We start from the raw sequence: 21,097 nt of genomic DNA, 5'->3' as shown, positions 1-21,097 counted from the left end.
AAGAAGCCCAAATCTACTAAAGCTGTTTTTGAATGGAATCTAATTAGTGGCTCTCAGAGTTCCTTCTGCAATAATATTTTGTAGCATCTCCTGCTTGCCACTTTTTTACCTCCCCTCTGCTGTGAAACTGACTGAGGAAAGCACCCATGAATGTTCTTATGTAAGCGTGTAGAATTAAGTGGATTGTACATGCACCCATGTTGAATTCCCCACTGTGCATGTAAGTAAACAAACAGGTACACTGATTTGGCACATGTTTAACACAGCTTCTGAACAGGGATTTTGTCTGCTGGTAAAGCAGAGGTTAGCACATGGTGCCCTTGCAAAAGATGCTTGTGCACCACCAATATTCAACAACATTAGCCAGCTCTATTAGGAACAGAAATCAAGCCCCTGCTGGTGTAATTAAGAAATCTTCCCTTCCAGTCCCTGGGCTTCAGAGACTTGGATCACTAGCTAATTCCAATTTAGAGAGCTTTCTTGATAACAGTCTTTGTAAACTAGGTAATAATAATCACAGGACAAAAACTTTTTCTTGAAGCAAGGACTGCAGTTACAGCTGCCTGTCTGGGGTAAAAGAAACTGGTTATGCCTTGGATCAATCCACCAGTAATGTGGGCCTTTTTGTTTTTCTGATACTGGGGCAAGTTTATGTGGCTCTTAAAAATACAATTGCTTGAACTTGCATTCTCAGGTCATTCAATTCCAAGTGATTCAATGGAGAGGGAAGAGAATATTTCTTACCTAAGTCTCATGCAGGCTATACCAACCTGCAATGCTCCAAATGTTTTGGACTATTATTATTTAAACTTGTTAGTTGCTTTTTAAAACAAAATTAATTTAGAGTGACTTACAACAATAAATAACATACATTAAAACAAGGATAAAATAAAACAGAAACTCAAACTCCCATCAGCCAGGGGTGCCAACCTGAACAAAATATTGGGGGGAGAGCAGGTAAGCCCCACCCTGCATAATCAATCACATGATGCAGTGCACACACACCATTTGAATAGCAATGCCCATCAACTTTAAGGGGCCCCCAATTTATGGGAGGGTGAAGCCCTCTCAGCCTCTAGGAGTTGGGTCCTATGGTCCCAACTGTCATGGCTAGCAGTTAGGCATGGTGGAAGCTGTAGTTTAAAGGAGGGCGCCAGGTTATGATCACCTACATGGCAATGAAGCAATGTTACTGGAATTGGAAAATACATATTTATGAAAGTGAAATATGAGAGAGACAGAGACAGAGACAGAGAGAAATAGATCTGAGAAGACTAACATCTGCTCTGTGCAATCATCACAGATCCTCTGAACCCACCTTCTAGCGTACAGTGCCCGGGCAGCAAGGACTAGCAAATATGGGAAATGATTGCAGGAAGGTATATTATCACACAGCTAGGGATGGCCGGATCTGTCAACTTCAGTATTTCTTAGCTTCCCATTTTTCCAGTCTTAAATTTAGTTCCCACATTTTTGTACCATATTGTGTGTGTGCATTTTTAATGAAGACCTCATGAACATTAATCAACATTTTAGAGTGAATTCTAATATCCTGATTTTTTTTTTGTGTGTGTGTGTGTGTGCGCGCGCACATATATAATACACCTTTCTTTAAAGCAATATTTCCTAACATACCGTATTTTTTGCCCTATAGGACGCACTATTTCCCCTCCAAAAATGAAGGGGAAATCTGTGTGCATCCTATGGGGCGAATACAGGCTTTTGCTGAAGCTTGGAGAGTGAGAGGGGTCGGTGCGCACCGACCCCTCTCGCTCTCCAGGCTTCAGGAAGCTATCAGCAAGCCTGGGGAGCCCGCGGGAGTTTCCGCAGGGCTCCCTAGGCTGCGGATAGCAGCCTGCTGTTCGGCGCGCGGGCGCGCTGAAGCAGAGCGCCCCGCGCGCCGGGCAGACATCTGCAGCCTGGGGAGCCCTGCGGATAACAGCCTGCTGCACGGAGCGCGGGGCGCGCTGAAGCAGAGCACCCCGCGCTTCGGGCAGACATCGGCCAGCCCCACAAGCTCGGGGGACAGCGGGGAGGCGCAGCACCACCATCCCGCTGATCCCCGACCTGGTTTGGTTTCCCCGACCTGGTTTTTTTTGGGGGGAATAAAGGGGAAAAAATTTCCTTTATTTCCCCCCAAAAAAACTAGGTGCGTCCTATGGGACGGAGCGTCCTATGGGACGAAAAATACAGTAATCCACTTTAACCTAGTTTCTGCATTCTTTTTTTGCTACACATTACTTGGATGAAGAACTACATCTCAAAATTCAAAGTTTCAAAGTGCAGCTGTGGTTTTTTCAGTTCATGTGCTGTTGCAGAAAATGTGCATTAGGTAGACTTGCCCTTAAGTGAAAACTGAATCGGATTTTGCCCCGACACATTTCATTTCCATCCCAGTTGCAAAATGGATGGATTTTTTTTTAGACTGCAATCCTAAACACACTCACTTAGGAAGCACCGCTGTATATAGTGGAACTTGCTTCTAAACCCAGAACCCTTTCATTTCCCCCTTCCCTTTCCCATTCCCAAATTTCCAAACTCCTGAATTTATACTCTGAATGAATTTGCACTGGTGTGTGTGTGTTTTTGTGTGTGTAGCTGGATTTTCAGTGTGCGGTGGGAATGGGGGAAGAGGTAGAGAACTGTCAATGCAACCATTTTGGTGCAGTCAATCTAGCAGGGCCAGGAATGAAGTTGCCAGCACACATGTCACCTAGTGAAAGCTGCCGAAGCAGCTGTTGCAAAGCCGCAACTTCGACCTGAGGCCCTGTTACTCTCCTCTTCTGTGAGATCCAAGCAGCTCCCACTTCAGCCCAGCAGGAACCTTGGCAAAGTTTCAAGCTAATGGCTTCGAGGTGAAAGGCTTCAGATCCCGTTACTCGTCCCCAGAGCTATCTCGCTCTCCCTTGTGACCCAAGCCTTTTCTTTGAAAACACACAGCCTCTACAGGCAAAGCGTGACGTCTGGCTAGGAGCAGATGCAAGAGTTTTACACTAAAACCAGCACAGCAAAGGAAGGGTGGCTTTGCTAGCTGCTCTAACTCTTAAAGGCAGAAGCCATGTGAAAAGCAAAAGTTGTGTTGTTCTTGGTTTTTTTTTCCTTTTCTTTCCTCAGGCTGTTTGAGGAGCACATTGTAGAGCCAAACAAATGTCATAGCCATGCTGGAAGGGCCCGAACTCTCTCCTCCAACTATGGACTGAATATGGGAACATTTTCTGCCACCCCATGAGGGCCACAGATTCAGGAAAATGAATTTTGAAATGGGGGGGGGATAAGGAATTGCAATAAGCAACAGGAGGTATTTAAGAAGTACAAAATGCTTCCTAGACACCTAACACCAATACGTTTCCTCAGTATTCATGGTTTTTTAATGTGGGGAAAGGTGTGTGGGGAGACACAAAAAGGATAGAATCAGGAGGAAAGAGAGAAATATTTTTATTTTTAAAGAAAAAAAACAGCAAAAAAAAATCAGGAGGGGGGAAGTTTCCGTGTTAGATTCCCTCCGCTTTTCTTGCAGCCAGAGCGTACGTTTTGCAAATGTTCCTGTAGATGGAGCTACACTCTGCAATTCCATGCTCTTAACTCCTCACACAATGAAGCAATTGTTTCCTGTCTCCATTTAGCCAAGCCGCCTTCCCTCTTCTGTTCTGTTCTGCTTACATGTTCTATTTATTTTAATGTATACCTTTGTGCAAAGCCTGGCTCTGAGTGGTTAGATACCCCGTTGATATGTGGCCTTCAAGGGAGAGCAGGGGGGAAAGGAGCGCAGCTTATTCCCATGACATCCTTGTGCTTTTGTAGAGCCAAAATTAAAAAAAAACCAAAACCCTTCACAGGAACACCTAATCCTTGGGCGCCGTCCAAGTACCACAGGCTTGCTGTACAACTGACACGGGCCACATGGGACCCTTGAGAGATTTAGGTGTGTCTCTCTGAAGTCAGACCACAGCCAAACAGGCAAATGTGCCCAGACCAAAGAAAATAAATTATGCGGACTCCAATTTTCAGCAGTTATGATGTATTAAATTACACATCTGAAGGGATTAACCCTTTGGAACCTAAACACAGTTTTGTCATGAACTCGTTCCTGGAGGAATCCTGCTGTGCGTCTTGCCTGTTTCTCAAAGGCATGTGGGTCATTGATCACAGGGCTGGAACACTAATTGAAACATGTGCCATAATTAACTGGGATGCTTTAAGAAATGAAAACAGATACCTACCTGAGCAAAGAGAAGGGAGAGACGGAGCCCGTGTTTGTGGCCCTGTGTGCCTTCTGACCTATGGAGAAGGGTTCTTGTTTACCCGAATGGGTTTAACACTTACGGCAAGTGTTTTCTTTTCTTTTCTTTCTTTCTTTTCCTTAAAGAAACCCTTTTGGAACCGTGAATGCAACTTCCAGCACTTAATTAGTATGCATTTATCACAATTAGCATGGCCCCTGTGGCTCCTTCTTTCAGGTTTAAAGAAGTCGTCAAGAGGCAATGGAACTCCACTTTAATCAGTCCTGAAAAGCTCCTGGAAAAGCATTAGCCCTGGGTAAGAGATATAAAAAGTACATCCTTCCCTGCCTCTTGGAAACATTTCTGGTTCCCCGCAACCATCTGTAGCATCAACTCTGCAGTACATTATGTTGCTGAAACGTACATATTGGAAAAACAAACCACTGACATTTTCTTTCCTTTTGAAAAGTTACTCTATTCTCTCTCTCTCCCCCCCCTCACTCTGTACTTTCTCTTTTTAACTAAGCAATTGTATGGCAGAAAACTTGTAATGATAATAAACAGCCTTGATGATTGGGGAGGAACCCTTTCGGAGATTATCAGGATGGGATGGGCGGTATGTTTCACTTGTATGCAAGTCAATCAAGCTCTTTTACTTCAGTCTTCCTAACTGGAGAGTCAGTCAGTGTAATTATAATCAGAACCCGGGTAAACATACCGAAAGGTGAGCTCACTTGAGTATCTGTGGAATGAGGGGCTCTGTGTCTCCTGTTACACACATGGTGTTATGGACGGGTATGTGCAATGTGGAAAGAAAAAATGAAATCATAGGCCATAGTACTTTGCAACACTTACCCATCTGACTTGAGTTTCATTTGTTAAAAGACAAACCGCTGGCTTTTGAACCTATGCACGGATGGAAAGCTGAGGCTGTGAAAATTAAAAACAAACTAGAAATTATCTGGAATACCCCCCCCCCCAAAAGTAAATTGTTTCAAATGTCTCATTATGTCAGATACCAGGCTGAGGAGTACTGCTCTGATGAGGAATGGTGGGAGCCTCCCCCTCTCCCTCTCCCTGCCCCTAACCAGGATCCTGAAGCTCCCCAGGAGCAGTGGAGCAGTATAGATTTGGAACAGTGGTTTGCAGAGGGGCATAGTTCTGAAGACAAAAGTTGGGAAGAACTGGGGGGTGAACAGCAAAGTGAAGAAGACATGGAAGTGAGAGAGCTAACAGATTCTTTCTCTCGATTGAAAGAGTCCAGCCTATCAGTCCAAGGTCATGTAGAGCAGATGTAGAGCGTCTCCACCCCCATCGTTCTGCCCGGATGCTGAGGTCCAGTGCTGAGGGCCTTCTGGCGGTTCCCTCATTGCAAGAAGCAAAGCTACAGGGAACCAGGCAGAGGGCTTCTCAGTAGTGGCGCCCACCCTGTGGAACGCCCTCCCATCAGATAAACAACTACCTGACATTCAGAAGACATCTTAAGGCAGCCCTGTTCAGGGAAGTTTTTAATGTGTGAAATTTTAGTGTCTTTTTGGTTTCTGTGGAAACCGCCCAGAGTGGCTGGGGAAACCCAGCCAGATGGGGGTACAAATAAATTGTTGTTGTTGTTGTTGTTGTTGTTGTTATGGCTACACAAAAAGCACAGTGGTTGCAAGATCAGGTTGCAAGCAGCAAAAGTGACTAGGGCGGAAGTGGGTGGAAACCTTAATTAGGAACACCTTCATTCCGAGAATGGTTGTTTTGTTCTTTTTCTGTGATCATTAAAGACTCTTTAATCATAAGTGACTCTTTTTGCTTTGTCCTGCTCATCTACAGTCGGGTAGGGGGAGGCCAAGTCCCCGAAGCCTTACACATTACTATGTACATGTGATTGGAAAAGCCATGTCCCCCTTTTAAATAAATTTGTGGTCCAAGAGAAGGAGATCCTAACTTTCATCTTTTCCCAAGCAGTCCCACAATTCCAGGCCCCTGACAGCTCCCCTTGGGCTGCCTCTTAATGCGGTGTTTGTGGGGAGCCACGTATCACTCCATGTGGTTAAATGTATGTCCCACTGGATAATAAGAAACCAGGAGGTGTTATAATTGTATTATAATTGTTGTTAGTTCTTGAGAGTCAAAGGCAACCTTAGCATCTTAGTGCAGTGATGGAGTCTTTCTGGCCCACGGGCCTCATTAGACCCCACCATGGTCCTTATTTTTCCCACGTGGCTTTTTCCCCCAGCCATGACCACCCACCTGACATTACCAATGATAAGACAAAAATTTGGCAGCCTTAAAATGTGCTCCCAAGGCTTCCTTTCCAAGTAGGGCTTGTATCTGTTGCCTTTTTAATTTGGCACCCAAATGTGAGCTCCACTGGAATCAGTTTCACATGGGAGTTCCTGCCAAAAGTGAAGCATAAAGTTAGCAGCCCTGACTAGCTGTTTGGCTGTGATTTCAAGCTAAGCTGGGATCAGGAACTCTAGAGTGTAGCCAGTTCCTAACCAAAGTGGAAGGGGGATAGACTTTAAGGAGCTTTCGGTTTATTAATGGTACCCAAAGTTCAGGGCTGGGTGCAAGAAGGAGGAACCATGCCAATTGTTGTGGCACTGATAAAGCAGACTCCCCTGGCCTGGAAGTTCTTGCCTCATCGTCAGATTCATGGGACAGGCAGGAAGCAGCCATTGAGAAGTATTGAAAAGTGCCCTCTTCTTTATCTTTATTATGTATATTCAAGGGTCCCAGCCAACCCCAGTACTGAAAACTTGTCCCATCATTCATCTCTGATGAACCTCTGCTCAAATTAACCATGAGGCTGTTTCTGTTTCCTGATCAGCCTTCCAAAAGCTCCATCCTTGCAGCTCCTTTCCTTCCTTTGATCTCTACAAAGGAGGATCGAACTCCTAAAGTGACTCGCTTGATGTTTTTTCTGGCAAGGAAGAGCTGCTCCTTCCTCTTTCACTTCTTTCTTGTACTCGGTCCCATGGCTAGACTTCCCGTGGAGCAAGGCAGTAGATAACAACACAGCCCAATACTAGAATCAAATGACTGGGAACTTTAGGGGAAAGCTGAGAAGGGGGTAGTGTATCTGGATGTAGTCAGGCAGATTCAGAATAGAAGAGAATTGTGTAGTGCAGTGATTAGAGGACTGGACTAGGACCTGAGAGGTCCATGTGTAAATCCCCACTCAGTCATGAAGCTGACTGGGGGACTTTGGGCCAGTCACTGTCTCTTAGCCTAATCTACCTCACAGGGTTGATGCAAGGCTAAAATGGAGACTCACCAAGAGGAAGGAAAAGTTGGGATGCAGGTGTAACGTAAACAGATAAATGAATAAACAAGCTTCCATGTTCAGAGGTGAACACCATTTGCCCCCTGTCCCGACACACGCTGGATCAGGAAGTTGGGCTCCTGATTGGTAACCCGGAGAAAGTGAATGATGAAACAAATGGACCCTTCACCTGACCAACCAAGACTCTTTGTGTGCCTTAGAAAAAGCTAAGAGTGCATTAATATCTGGCTAGACATATTTGCCCGCTTGCCAGCGGCTTCCTCTTACTCCTTTTCCCCAAAAGTTGCAGTAGCCAAGGGAAACGAAAGTGGACTTCAGGTGAGCTCAGATGCTATAGCAGGGAAGGTCTGAAAAGCTAAGGCAGCTGATCAGCAGGTATGGTGCCTGTAAGTTCATGGGGAGCTGATCACCCACCATTTCTGACAATGTGGCTTTAGCCACTGTTGCTAGCTCTCTATTCCACTTCCATAGGTTTGCTGGCATCAACACCCTGCTTACCAGCATAGTTGTGCTGCACAGTACTCGGTCATGGCACATAAGCTACTAGCCATAATGACCATGTTCTTCCCACATTGTCAGTAGGCATCTGAATACCAGTTGCTAGGAAATGCAAGCTCAGGAGACAGGTCGCTGCAATATCAGGTTATGGGACTATGTGCGTATATGGGGAGATGAAATTGTCCAAGATTCCCCCCCCCCCCCGAAATCTTGTATTAGGGTTGAATGAACCTCTTTTGATAGTTCATACTGGTGTATTATGGAAGCCATGTGCTAAGAGAGGAGTCAGAGCTGAACCCATCACTTCCTTCAGTGCAGAAGTGACGCAGGAGTAGAGCCACTATGCTAGCTTTCTGGCAAGTGGGTTGCTGTTGCTTCTTGGGAATAGAGAGGGGCAAGCACTGAATTTGTCCTGCCAGTGGGTCTGCAGCATGTCAGTGGGTCTCCCTGCTGGCTCGACCCTTTCGCTTTCCACTCTGGTAAACAACAGCAACCCGCCTGCTAGGAAGCTAGCATGGCAGCTCTTCTCCAAGCCAGTTCTGCTTCAATGGTTTTAAAATATTGGTGCTCAAAAAAGGAATTTATCAAAATTAATGGGTGCAATAGTTCCATCTGCTGGCAGTTAAAATAACCACAGAGTGCATTTCAATCCACTTCAGTATTCTTCAATTAACTCTTGTGCATTTGGAATAAAGCTTGGGTGACTGAAAAAGGGATACCTGGAGAATTCTTAGTTGCTGCTGAACACGTTTAGATACAAGTATAGAAATGAAATGAAATGAAATGAAATGAAAGGGAAGGGAGGGGAGGGGGGGACATGCTCTATTTAACGGAATAGGACTTTACAACTATGTATCTCCACAAATAAATTAATGATAGAGGCCTCCATAATTATTTCTGACCTGCATCAGCTTTAATCTGCCCTTATGAGAGAAACATTTTCTTACCTAACCATAAAGTATTAAGAAAAGTCTAAACTACCAGTGAGGCAATTCCACTAAAAATAAAATAAAATAAAATCATGCACAGTCTTAACTGACTTTTTAAAAATTTCTCTATCTCCCTCTCCTCCTTCTCTTTTTGCATTAGAATCCAGGCAAAGCTTGTTGTGTGTCAATCCAGGTTTTTATGCTTAACCATTCTCTTTCGTTGTTTTAAATCATATCCTTAATGTAACTTAAATGTTGTTTTTATAGCTGAATTATTTCTCTTTTTTTCTGTGCTCATAAAATTCAGACATCTAACATGACAGGCACGTTGAAGTCAGTCCTTCATTGAGGCTTCTGCACTCCATCAAATGGCAGTCTCTTCCCAGACCCAGAAATTGCAGGCTTTCTGAACAGTTACATTTTATTGCAGAATGGCCTAAAGCTACATGGAAACTGGAAACATTTTTTCTTCACGGAATCTGGATTCCATTCTCTCCCCCACACCCAGGTAGAGACTTTTCTCTGAGAGTCTACATTGGCATCAAGTCAAATGATCTCTGCTTGAGGACTAATGACCAAATGTTATTTCTTATTAATTTTCATATAGTTTCAGCTATTTCATTGGGGGGGGGGGTCCCGTATTAGGGGACGTGGAATTTAGTCAAAATGGATTGTCAGGAGTCTTGTTGATGATGCTGGCTGTTCCAGTACAGATACGAAGGTTGCTGGATCTAGGCTGGTCTGCAATAGGGGAAATTCTCCCCACCTTCCAGAGAGGCTATACACGAATGTAGCTCTTACACATGTGACTTGCCCCTTTGGTTTCAGTAGAGCAGAGGGATCAAAGATGCACCAAGGAATGTAAGCACGGATCTGCTTTCTCCCTTGAAAACAGATGGAGAAGACTCTGTGGCTGGGAAACCTTTGTTTGTGTATCACGGCTCACGTGCTAAAACCAATCCCTAGGTGACTGTTAATTGCATCTACAAAACCTGGTTGTAGATTAAGATTTTGCTCTTACCATTGAAAATTCAGCTTGGATTCATATCATGGAAGATTAGTTACCCTTCCATCTTGTCTGATGAAGAATTTTGTGTAACTCACATCTGCCTCCTACCTCAAAGGGGTATGAGGATAAAAGAAGTTGCAAGACGGTTTGAGCATGTTACACTGATCCTGGTCCGACTGCACTGGCTACCAATGAGTTTCCGAGCCCAATTGAAAGTACTGGTTTTGACCTATAAAGCCTTAAATGGCTCAGGACCGCAATACCTCAAGGACCGCCTCTTTCCATATAAACCTACCCAGACCCTGAGATCATCTTCTGAGGCCCTTCTTTGTGTGCCCCCTCATCAAGAGGTGGCAACACGAGAAGGGGCCTTCTCTGCAGTGGCTCCCTGTCTGTCGAATACTCTCCCTAGGGAAATTTGCCTGGCGCCTTCATTATATACCTTTAGGCACCAGGCAAAAATGTTCCTTTTTAACCAGGCCTTTGGTTGATCTGATTTATATCCTATGCCCTTTAAAAAAAAATTGGGGGGGAGCTATTGGGTTGTTGTTTTTATTTTTATTATGTATTTTGTATAGGGCGATACAAATTTTAATAATAATAATAATAATAATAATAATAATAATAATAATACGTTAAATCAGACCACACATCTGGTCCAGTGTTGTCTAACTAAATTACAATGGGCCTTTCACAGTTTCTGGGCAGACATTTGCCACCTGAGATCTTTATACTGGGGGGATCAAAACAGGTGAGTGCATAGTGAAAAGATGTACAGCCCCTGAACAATTTTGAGTACCACCTCCTATTTTGAGCCACACTAGCATAAAGCTCTTGTATGGATAGGTGCCTGGAGACCACCAACCTCGTAACATTTCTGACACTCGGGAGAAGAGCAAAAGGAATCAGCAGCCGAATAACGCCTATCAGTTTAGGCAGCAGATACCGCTTGCCTACTGCAGAAAAGCCCAGGTCCAGCTGAGTTCAGTCACAGAGCACATTTGAAGTTGCTCACTTTGAGGGATGCGTGTGATGCCTTAAAGTTCTCTCTACCAACTGCAAGCGACTAGTAGCACATCCTGTGATGACTTCTCTTGGAATGAGAAGCCTAAACCCCCCGAGGCGACAGCAGGTCTTGTTGAAAACAATGGCAGAGGCGCAGATGACATTGAGAGGCTGACATCTGACATTTGCAACAATGTGAAAACGATTCACAGTTTTCCGCAGACAAACTATTATGAGAGAGACCCCAGTGTTGCCGCTGCCACCTGCACTAATAATATGTTGCTTGCCCTGAGCACTGCAGAATGCTGATTCTCCTCTCTCCCATTTACGGATTGCTCGCCCAACCCTGTGCCAATATTTGATTTGATACTGGGGCTGCATTGTTGAGCTGAAAATGTATTGTGCTAATTCACTTAACAGTTGATTCACACAAAGTCTGCACTAATCAGGAAAGGAAATTAAAAGGCAGCTGGTACTTCTTAGCCAGAGTGTATGCCTTTAGGAGGAAGGCTGAGGAGTGGTTTGGAGGCAGAGGTGCACAACTGCTGTTTGCCGTCTGTCAATCAGGCAGGTATATGGTCACCTCTTCATGCTTGGCTTGCCCCGCAGCAGTATATCCTATTGTGCCCTGCTTAGTTTGCAAGCATGGTAGCAGGCTTATCACAGGCCTCCAATAGCAAAGGATTAAAAGTCATTTCCCTCTGAATAGCTGTCCTTCACACTACGGGCCAGACCCATTCACATAACCAACTGACATAATAAAGAGTGTGTTAATGTCTCACAACAAATGGAACTGATCTGTAGAAAACGCAACTTGAAAAAATTGACAATGCATGCATTTTTGTAAACGAAGAAATATTTAATAAAAATGAAGAAGAAGTGTGTGTCGAGTAGATGCATTGCAACTTTGCTACATCACATACCCCCAAAGCAGCTCTTTATATTACTGACCCTCACTCTGTGCATTTCAATTGATTCCTGGGTCATCATTTGTCCTAAACGTTAGGCATTCTGCTGTTGCTTCCAGTGTTCTGGATAGAAAGTTTAGAGGGGAAGAGCCTCAGCAAAACTCCATTCAAAGAGCAAAAATTTGCATTCATGATTTTAGAATGTCAAGTTAATTAATAAAAGGAGAAATGGCAGGGCTGCATATCCAAAACTGGTCTTTACTGCGTGATGGCTCCCTTTCCTCCATTTTCCCCAGTCTCTGCATAACATGATATTTAGAACTTTGCCCCAGTAGATGCCAGAAGCTTCTTGCCTTGAGCCACTGTTGTCCTAGTACACTTGATCTATGTCATACCAAACAAGGAAGAGCCTCCAGTGATCCTGCAAGAACTGTGATCATCACACAAATGACATTTTCCTCTAAGTGCAGAACGAGGCCAGCGTTGATTTGTACTTGAAAGAAACAAAACAAAACTTATGATGGTGTGGCTGTTTCATAAGAACCAACCTTATTTGTTTAAAGTCGTGACTTCTTTAATCCTCATTAGCAAAGCAATTAGGAACTTGACTATCCCTTCACATTTATTTTTTTAATATATGTGAGTTTGCATCTATAAATACTGGGCACCTTTTCAGAGAGCATCACTTCTCTCACTAATAATGGGCAGCTTTCCCCCCTCTAGCAGCAGAAACACAGAACCTGCTCCATTCTTAAAATAAGGCCTTGTAATATCCGAAAGGTATTGTGGTACAGTGGTACCTCGGGTTACATACGCTTCAGGTTACAGACTCTGCTAACCCAGAAATAGTACCTCGGGTTAAGAACTTTGCTTCAGGATGAGAACAGAAATCACATGGCGGTGGCGTGGCAGCAGCAGGAGGCCCCAGTAGCTAAAGTGGTGCTTCAGGTTAAGAACAGTTTCAGGTTAAGAACAGACCTCCAGAACGAATTAAGTACATAACCAGAGGTACCACCGTATCGTTTTAAATAAAGTTAGTCAAAAGATTGGTTACTGTTGAAAGTACACCAGCAAATACACAAAGGTCATCAACCCTTTGTGTTTACAGACTGAGAAGAGTGGATTAAGAGACTGGAGAAGGGACATAGCTTGATGGTGTAGCACTCCCTTGACATGCAGGGGGTCCCACTTGAGGCCAGGTGAGGCTCCTGTCTGGAGAGCCACTGATGGTCAGCATGGACAATACTGAGCTAGATGGACCAGTGGTCCAACTCAGCATAAAGCTGCTTCCTATGTTCTTTATTTTCTTAGTAGATTCTCTGGGACATTGTTGGCTGACACAGGCTGCAAGTGTGCAGGTCAGGGATAGGAAATTGGTGGGTCCCCACATGTTGTTGGGACACCAATTAGTCCCAACCAGCATGGCTAATGTTAAGGAATGATGGGACCAGTTGTATTCCAGCAACATTTGGAAGGTACAGGTTCCCCAACCCTGATGTGGGCTCTACTTACAGGGGCATCCAGGTCGACGCTCAGTGTGGTCCCTTAATCCATGAAGGTCCCTGCTATTCTAATCCCATTTATAAATGGCATGTTCATGTGTTAGAGGAAAATATTCCTCATTGTGATACCTCCATGTCTAAGATGATTGGTCCATGCATGAATACTGATCACAGGTGACTTACCACAAATACCAATGTTTACATTCCCTCAAGCATAGAGCTTTGCAGTTGAACCAGCTCACACTTTCCACTGTCAGTCAATGAACATGTCCTGGGAAGCCAAGTGAGGTACATGCATGCGTGAATCGAGGCTCAAATTAAACAATGTGCATAAAGCAATATACTGTATATTACCCAAATTAAATTATGGGATGCCCCTAAAATAAATTGCTGAACACTGCCATGCATTTAGACCCATGGGAGTAAACTTATATGATATGAAGTGTGAGAGTATATTATTGTTTTAGAATGCATCTAAAAATGTTCTTAGATGTTCTTAATGTTTTAAATATGTTTTACTACTTGGGTTCTTCTTTGCCACTCTAAACTCAGTTAAGAGGAAGGATAGAATTTTAATTAATCGATGAATGGGGCAACCCTAAACACACCTACAAGAGAGTAGGCTCCACTGAACGTAGAGAGATTTAATTCTGATGAAAGATACTTATAAATGTGTTGTATGGCTACAATCTGATACTTACTTAACTTAATCATAGGGAGGGGAGTTGTCATTTAAAATTGAATCCATCGAATTCAGACTGTCCACAACAATATGAAAACCAAAACACAGGAATCCTTTGAAATTCACACTTGCCTGAATTTTGTAGTGAGGCCCTTCAGTCCAGTAAAGAGCACAAAAGTGCATGAACTGGGGCAAAGTGTCCATAAAAATGCATATATTTGTGAAAAGAAAAAAGAAAAATGCATTATCAAAGGAAATTCCTTTGCAAAAATGTGTATATTAGGCAAAACTGCATGCAAACATCTGCAATATTAAGAGAAATCACACTAAAATGCTGATCAATTTCCACAAGGGCTTTTTTAAAATAAAAAATAAAAAAATTCACAAACTGATGTGGAAATCTGAAGAACTGAATGTAAGATTGGAAAAATGAGAAACTGAGAGAAACTAAAATGGACAGCTTTGCACATTCCTACACAACTGTAAGCCACATTGACGTCACTTCTATACTTGCCCTATGCTTGTGAGTAGACAAGCATAGGACTGCACTAACAAGTCCTCTTTTCTGTTATACTTAACATTAAACACTTGGCAATGCAGATCTCTGTTTTGTCAATTGATGTATGAAATCCCACAATATTTGTATTCTGGAGTGCTCTGCATGTGCAGCATTCTGGAGCTTTGTATTGTGCCTCTAGAAACTGCATAAAATCAATGTGGGCATTTGTGACATGGAGACATTGTGAAAGAAGGAAAGGCCTGTGCTTTGCATGACACACTTCATCGTTAATAATGAAACTGGGGCATCAAAGTGCATTCTTTTCACCATGGACAGGCTTTGTTAGCACATATGTCAATAGGACTGCTGTGAAAGGTTAGGCTAAACTAGCTGGTACCGTTCGGCTGCTTGGAAAAACCATAGCAAATGGAAGCCTTTTAGGCTTAATGCAGTGGTGACATGAGTTAATGGCGCTGTTATCACCTGATAACACAACTCCATGTGAGGTAAGTTGTCCACAGGCCACTCTTTCCTGCCGAGCTGATAGCTTATGGTAATGTGGTGCAATGGGCAATCTGGAAAGCAAGTGTCTTAAATCTTTCAATTGACTAGGCAATTAATTTCTTCCATAACTGCACGACATGGGGAAATATAACCACTCTTGCTAGGAGCAGCTGCTTGTCGTGTTAGAGGCAACTGTTTCACAAACTGAGGACACCTAAATGGTACGTTTCTGAGCACAATTCAAAGTGTTGGTGCTGACCTTTAAAGCCCTAAATGGCCTGGACCCAGTATACTTGAAGGAGCGTCTCCACCCCCATCATTCTGCCCGGATACTGAGGTCCAGTGCTGAGGGCCTTCTGGCAGTTTCCTCACTGTGAGAAGTGAGGTTAGAGGGAACCAGGCAGAGAGCCTTCTCGATAGTGGTGCCCTCCCTGTAGACCACCCTCCTTTCAGATGTCAAGGACATAAACAACTTTCTGACCTTTAGAAGACATCTGAAGGCAGCCCTGTTTAGGGAAGTTTTTAATGTTTGATGTTTTATTGTATTTTTAATATTGTATTGGAAGCCGCCCAGAGTGGCTGGGGAAAATAATAAATAATAATAATAATAATAATAATAATAATAATAATAATAATAATAATTTAGTGTCTCCACATGTGGAGGTTGACTTCTTCAGCTACCCATTAATTTGGAGTAGGGGAGCAGATCCACACATGCAAAGGATTACAGGTGTAGATTTGCTTCCTACCTTGGCATGTAATGGAAAGCTTCCCTACTGTTATCAAAGCTAATGCATTTATTTTTTCTGAAGCACCTCTGTATCAGACAAGACATGTACCCTGTTCTTGTGTTCCATCAGAAATAAATATTCATAGAAAACTATGGTAGAACTTTTAGAGCAGGCATAGGCAAACTCGGCCCTCGAGATGTTTTGGAACTACAACTCCCATCATCCCTGACCACTGGTCCTGTTAGCTAGGGATGATGGGAGTTATAGTCCCAAAACATCTGGAGGGCCGGCTTTGGCTATGCCTGTTTTACAGGAAGGAGGATGAAAGATGGTCAGAAACGAGGCCTGGACTAAATACCACCACTATCTATTTCATGGAACTATTCAACACCCAGTAAAAGCAGTGGGCATAATATTTTGGCAACTTTCAGTCGGGCAAAATTCTCGAAGATCCTTTGCTTACCTGTAAGAGGAGGTGGCCAAAGATGTTTTCCTTTCTTTTCCTCTTTAAAAGGCCTTGCCATGGAGCATCGTCTTTAGGGATGCTGCTTAGCAGCTGCAGGTAGCCAAACCACTGCTTGATGTCATAGATAGAGATAGAGATAGAGATAGAGATAGAGATAGAGATAGAGATAGAGATAGAGATAGAGATAGAGAGAGAGAGACATGATAGATAGAATCAGGAGGTGTTTTCTCTCCATCCTCGTGGAATGGCAGGGATAAAAAATGCTGGGCTGGATAGTTTAGCCCATCACTAGATGCAGCACTTATTTCAGATATATGGGGAATTCACCTACTATGCTGGTTTTCTTGTAACTTGGGTTGGAAATGTTGCTGTTAGAATATGACTTTTAGTCTTGGCTTAAGCATGAATGTTTTCTTGGGGTGTGTGTGTGTATAGCTCTGCAGCGCTTGGAAAATGTTGACCAGCGACATCCCTCCCCTCTTCCTGAAGTCATGTAGGAATCAGGGAAATTCCAGTCACTGTTACTGTGTGCCTATCAACTTGCCTCGCATTCTGTTCTGCCCTTGTGTTTTTCTTGGCTACCTTGCATTCTACCTTCTTACTCCTTTTGAGCATGTCTGTTGGTGGAATTCTGATGACTCTTGTTTTATGCCTAAACAGTTCTAGCTTCCCCTTACCATATGGTCATCCTGATGTTACCATTTGCCTCAATCATCCTTTTTGTAGCTGCTTGAACATCTTAATTGATCTCATGAGCTATGTTAGGGATTTATAACAGACATCAATGTAATTCATCTCATAAGCACGTAACTGTCTTTCTCACCAATTGGAGGCCTGTGTCTCCTGCATCTATAAATATGCCCCCAAACAGCTTTTCATCCCTGTGGTGATATAAACATCTTGAAGGATGGTTGGGACTGCAGGCAAGTATTCCAGGTCCAGACGTATTACACACAGTTTGTGCTGTGATGCTCTGCCCTTTGGTTTCAAATAACCAGGGCATAGCAAAACACCCCCATTTCCCCTCAGTGGATAGTTCTACAGTAAAAGCAAAAATGTTATAGTGTCTATGATTTACTGGTTTACTAGTCTTCAATATGGTCCTGTTCTGAAGTTAGAACAGCTGAATGCTCAAATTCCTGACTCTGCTTCTCTTATGGCTTGCCAGATGATGTGGTGTATATACACAGGGCCATGCAATGCCATTGCTGAATCACTGAGATGAGGCTGCCAACCAAACATTTCCATTGTGTTTGTCAGGTTCTTCTGTGTCCAGCCAGGATTCCTTTTTAATGTGGAATGTGATTGCATTAGCATTAGGGGTGCCTATTGGTCAGTGCCTGTGACATCACCATAAGATGCATACAACATGCCCTTACCCTGTCACCATGCTGGGTTGCATTCCTCATTAATAGATCTTGCTTACACATTTTCCATTTTCAGAAACTGTATGCCCACCCTCTCCAGAGAACTTCTATACTTTTTAAAAAAGATTCTAGCCTCTTACATCTCTCAGCAATAAGCCTAGGTCCTGCCATTACACTGTAGGCATAGCAAATAGCAGGAAAATGTGAAGAGAAAATGGAAAGAACTCTGCAGGAGCCCCCTTCAGGCCATCACATGAAGTATTAAGTAACCACAGAAAGGGAGCAAAAGGATGGATGTCCTGGGTCTGCCCCCATTCTCATCCCACTCCAAAAGTTGGAGGGTGACCATTTGAAGCGAGGCACCTCTCTTCATGGAGACAACCTGGGTTCTAAAATACCGTTTCCTGCATCCCAGGTTCACCCTCCAGCTCCTCAAGTGTGACAAGAATGCTGACGCCTTGGGCAGAGCTAGCACGCTAACCCCACACATGCAGGTTTACTTAGCACTTAGCTAAAGAGGGCTAGGAAAGGGCTTTCCTCTAGAAAGGCTGCAACAAAGACCAGTGTTTGCTGCTGCTGACTGCAGTCCAGCCACCCATTACTTTATCAACTCACTCTCTACTGCTACACTGATCAGTTTGCCACCGGAGGGTTTCCTGCAGTGGGCGACCTTTTCCTGCACTTTTGAACAATGCTTGTACCCCCAGGGACGATGTTTGGCAGAGGGCTGTGTTGGCAAAGTACCAACATTTAGTCGCCTCTCTGCCTGAGTGAACTTGTCACTTCTAAGTTACAATGGGATGAACCCAGAAGGTAAACCTACATTTACCGAGTCCCTTACCTTTACCTTCTCACTCACACCTTGATTCCTTGCCATGAGCTATTTAGACAACGCGGCTTTTCGCTGTGTTTCATCCAGCCAGCCTTGTGTCAATTTCCCCTTAAGACTCTTATCTAGGATGTGCTGATTTCTTTGTTGTGATGAGGAGGGAGGGCCCATTGTTATTTTCCTGGAAAGTAAAAAAAAGTCTTTATTAGTGGACAGGATTTAAAAACAAAATAAAGTTAGGATTTGCCTCCAATCTTTCAGCTTCTTAGTCAACATTGCCTAATATCAAAATACAAAACAGAGGTGCACTCTGACTTTTGAGTTTCAAAAAAAGAATTTGGCAGTTAGAGGGAATTTCAATACTGGAAAGTTTATTTCTTATTTTATTTTTCTTGTGTAGGATTGAATGGTTAGCTCTATTTGGGGTTGTGAGATACTAAAGTGAGTTTCAGCTTAATAAAAGTTAGAGAACAGCTGGCTTGCTTGCACTTCCCCTTTAAGTTATCACTTCCAAATAGTGCTCAGTTTACTGGGCCAAAGCTCCTGACACTTATCTCTGTCTAAGCATTCGATGTTTTGTGTGATTTGATGCCGAGCATGCACAAAGTGCATTTTCCTTGTCACTCACTTTGCTTTTATAGGATGTTGCTTTTATAGGCGTTATCTCCAGTTCTTTTCTATAAATTAGTCACTGACAGGAGAAAAATGACTAAAATACATTCGTTCTAGATTTCAGAGGCTTGAATTAAAGAACTGACTAGCCTCCTTCCCAATTTTTTAAAAAACTGCAAAGCAAGCATACACACACACACACACACACACACACACACACCTGCTAAATTAAAACAACAGCAACATTGAAATACCCTTGAGCTTGAGTCATTTTTGTACATGAAAATGCAGCATTCGAGGCTAGAAATCAAACTCACAAATAGCAAAACTGAGGAAACCCTAGCACAAGGCTGGTGTTTGCACGTAACACTGAAACAGCTGGTTTAAATTTTACATTTTCTGTTTTTATTAGAACACTGACTCTTGTTTATCGTTATTGATTTTATTGGGTTATTATTGACTCACTGCACCCTGTGGGCCTATTAGTGAAAAGCTAGTAAAGCATTAAAGGAAGACTTAGGCATTTCGGTGCCTTGTGCTTAGAGCAGTTGCTTTTTTATCCTTTCTACTTCTTCTGCTTCTTTAAAATAAAAAAAAATAAAAAACCAGTCGCTAATATGAAACCATTTCACTGTAATACCGAAAGTCCAGCTTTCGTTTACTGCTGAACAAATTCGATTGCATCAGGCAGAGAAGTGCTGTGGTGAGGTTTGTTTATTTATTATTCCTTGATGTATAAAGGCAAGATACATTTACTGTCTATCACAGGGGTGGGCAGAAAGCTGATTGGGATCTCCTGGTAGATCTCTGGGTGATTTGCAGTAGATCAGCAAAAGTTTTGGATGCTGCCAAATGCCTTAATAATATCAACAGGAAAAGCCTTTTCTCCTCCTAAAGTTGGCTGCTGAAATCAAGAAAGCTTAGGGGAAATTTGGTCCTCCCTTAAAGAGGGCACGTATTGTGGTGAGACCTGGAAAACTGACACCCTGTGTTGTGGGTGGGTACGACTGGTCAGCCACAACACCCGATTGGTAGGTCCCTCAAAGCTGGGTACAATCTGGCCAATGGGACACAGTCCAAATGGTTTGAGGGAACTATTTATGCCCATGCATGTGACCCAGAGCTTCCTCCTTTGGGCTTTAATTCAGAACACCCTCCCACCTCTCCCTACTTTTAGGGCTTTGCGCTTGACCTTGCTATGCTGTTGTGTGTCATCTGTCGTTAGGACAGGGGCACAGCAGGAATTTTCTCGACTTGGCTGATTGGCTGTTGCCATTTGGGTTTTGCTTGCCGCGTAGCAAATCATCACAACTTGTAAGGTTGCAGATAGGCTCTGGTTCAGGTGATAGGGATGGGAGAACACTCTGGCCTCCCTATGTGAAGGGTATTCCCTTAAAGGAATCTAGGGACTCGATGGTTTGGTCAACCCCTGAGATGAGGTGCCTGAGTCCAGGGGAACATTTGGGTGGTGGAGATAGTCTGTTCCCGGCTTTCCGTTTATCCAGGTGTTCGCCCTTGGCTGACCAATGCTCAAACCCTGGGTCAGCACTACCTGCATGGCAGGGAGCTAGTCAAACCAGAGCCTATGCAACCAGTCACTTTCTGTAATCAACAAAGCTGTGGCCTAAATTCTGCCAAAAACCAAACCAAAATTTGAGTCAAGTGTGAATTTATTTAGGGGGGAGGTTTCTGGGTCTGAACACGCAAAAGCCTTTTCTCCTCCTAAAGTTGGCTGCTGAAATCAAGAAAGCTTAGGGGAAACAAGAGTAGATTTCTGCATGAAAGGATTTGTTTGTGAGCTCCACTTCTGGTACTGAAAACAAAAAGCCTAGGCAGAGCATGTGCCCAGAAGCACCTTATCTTGCAATTCTATGTTCTCCTTCTTAGGCCATTCTGTAGTACCTGCTCAGGACAATAGGGAGCATGTGGCACGGTCACCAATGTTATATACCCTGAGAATGTAGGTCACCTGTTAGGTATCTGAGAGGGGCTGAGACATCTAGGCTGATTCTACTGCCTGTTTCCCTCTCTCTTCTGCTAAGAGGGGACAGATGTAGCCAGA

The 21,097-nt window shown here is 43.5% G+C and overlaps 2 long non-coding RNA genes across 2 annotated transcripts in view; one reads left to right on the top strand and one right to left on the bottom strand.

Moving 5' to 3' along the window:
- The window catches only part of LOC307226569, a 28,212-nt gene extending 23,575 nt beyond the window's left edge, over window positions 1–4,637 (top strand). Inside the window, exon 4 of the long non-coding RNA XR_013843500.1 lies at window positions 4,458–4,637. This is a non-coding gene — a long non-coding RNA (uncharacterized lncRNA). The remainder of the gene's footprint in view (window positions 1–4,457) is intronic.
- Window positions 1–21,097, bottom strand: part of LOC307226641 — a 441,096-nt gene that overhangs the window by 343,745 nt on the left and 76,254 nt on the right. The gene's annotated exons all lie outside the window — the stretch shown is intronic.

This window comes from Podarcis cretensis (genome assembly GCF_951804945.1).
Source record: "Podarcis cretensis genome assembly, chromosome: 1".
Taxonomy (NCBI): domain Eukaryota; kingdom Metazoa; phylum Chordata; class Lepidosauria; order Squamata; family Lacertidae; genus Podarcis; species Podarcis cretensis.
Note: the sequence above shows the minus strand (reverse complement) of the source record. Positions and strands in the feature narration are given on the sequence as shown.